This window comes from Chrysochloris asiatica, unplaced genomic scaffold, assembly GCF_000296735.1.
Source record: "Chrysochloris asiatica unplaced genomic scaffold, ChrAsi1.0 scaffold00225, whole genome shotgun sequence".
Classification (NCBI taxonomy): Eukaryota; Metazoa; Chordata; class Mammalia; order Afrosoricida; family Chrysochloridae; genus Chrysochloris; species Chrysochloris asiatica.
Window position 1 is genome coordinate 115,360 of NW_006408743.1, and position 2,110 is coordinate 117,469.

The window sequence follows — 2,110 nt, forward strand, 5'->3', positions numbered from 1 at the left end:
GTTTTTTTCTAAGCTGCTCTCAGGATTCTTTCCTTGTCTTTGATTTTGGAAAGTTTGGTGATTTTCTTTTGGGATGTATCTTGTTAGAGGTTCATTCAGCTTCTTGTATGCGTATCTTTGCATCTTTCATGATGTTAGGGAAGTTTTCTTCTAGCAGCTCTCCCAATAATCTTCTGTGTGCTTTTTATTCTCTACCTGTTTGGGAATTACGATCACCTTGTTATTCCTTTTCATAGTGTCCAACGTAACTCTTAGACTTTCTTTGAATTTTTCGTTCTTTTTTTCTGATTGTTCTTCGAGCTTAGTAGTATTGAGAGATTTATTTTCAAACTCACTAATTCAGGCTTCCATTAATTCGAATTTATTCCTTTGCCCTTTCAATGTATTATCTACTTCTGAAATCTTAGTATTAATCTTCTGGATTTCTAATTGCAGGTTTTGCATTGTTTCCAAAATTGCATTTTTTTGTGTTTGTTCCTGTGTTTTCCTGAATTCATCTGAAGATTTTATTGTGTTCTTCTTGCTTCTTTCCTTGATTTTTCTTTTAATCTTTTTAGGTACCTAAATATAATTTTTTTTTTCCAGTTAGCTTCATTACCTTTTCTTCTTCAGAAACATGTTTTGTCTATGCATCTTGGTTATTTGTTTGAGGCATTCTCTCTTGCTTTTTCATGTGAGCTGAAATTGTTGTTTCCAGGGCACTGTAGTGTTGTCATATTGATATTTAATTGACGATTATATGTAGATGTGGTTGTAGGGTCTCACCAATTGTCTCCTGTGGGTGTATTTAGAAAATGGAAGCATGTACATCGGTTTCCATCCAGCACTTCAATTTAGGGTGGGTCTGGCTGAAGTTGACTGCTGTCTGTCTTAGATTAGGTTGTATAGGAGATGGTGTAAGCTTTTGTGCAGTGGATAGAGCTGCAGGAGATATGGTTATGGCCGAGCTGTGTGGGCATGGTTCCTATCTCCTTTCGAGAGAGAAAAAGAAGAAACCTCACCCCCCCCACTCCAAACATACACACACAAGAAGATGAAACAGAATAAACAAACAAAGAATTAACAAAAAACAACAATAACAACATAATAACTAAAAAGGGATAGGAAAATGGAGCTATAGAAGTGAAACATAAAAAGTAGAAGAAGAATTAAAAAAAAAAACAAACACTTAGAAAAACCTGGAAGAGGGAAGATGAAAAGAGAAAGTAGTAAAGAAAGATCTAAAGAGAACTTTTTTTAAAAGAAAACTAGTACATCTGTTGGCCCTGGATAGAAAGATTTGGGGGGGATTCCTACCCCCCAAAGGTAGGTGTAGGAGGTATGTGACATCAGAGTTCATGACCCTAAATCAAATTTCTATAGGCCTAGATGCTATTTATGTTTAGGTCCCTCATTGTGGAAGTAGATTAAGGAGACCCTTGATGCAGCTGACGACAGGAAGGCTGGCTATGAGGGTTTCTGTTACACTAATGTTGGTCCAATGGTTCTGTGAGTTCTTTAGGTCTTGATACGAGGCGGCCAGAACCCAGGCACCAAAGCGCGCTGCAGGCGATTCCCTCCTCATACTGGCATGGCTTCCCACCATGTGGCTCTGAACTCGTGGAGAGCAGGGTCTATGCTGATGATGGGTGAGGGTGGGAGCTGGTCACACCTCTGGTCACCAAGGAAGCATGGGGAAAAAGAAAGAATTGTATGGGGAAAAAGAAAGAATTACACCTTTCCTGTTGCCTGTGTGAGTTTTCTCTGTCAGGCCACCTTTTGTCTCTATAGAGTTGCTTGTGATAATTCAGGATGGGCTCAACACCTGTGGCCAACCTTTCACCATTCAGCCTCCCTCTATCAGTGTTCCTGCTCAGTTTCTCCTCCTAGCAAGCTCAATCCACTTCCCTAACCTCTTCTTTGAAGTTGTTCAGGTTTCCAGGATTTTCATCTGTGCCTGCTTCATTTGGTCTCTTGTAGCACTGTAGTTAATGTGCTGGACTGCAAAGTTGGTCTGAACTACAAGGTCAGTGGTTCAATCTCACCAGCCGCTCCTTGGAAAACCTATACAGGCTCACTACATGTTGGAACTGATTTGACTGCACTTAACATCTTTGTTGTAGAGGGTTCG

The 2,110-nt window shown here is 39.9% G+C and overlaps 1 pseudogene; it reads right to left on the reverse strand.

The window, feature by feature from the left end:
- Positions 1-1,564, reverse strand: part of LOC102841798 — a 6,759-nt pseudogene extending 5,195 nt beyond the window's left edge.
- Positions 1,565-2,110: the final 546 nt, after the last annotated feature.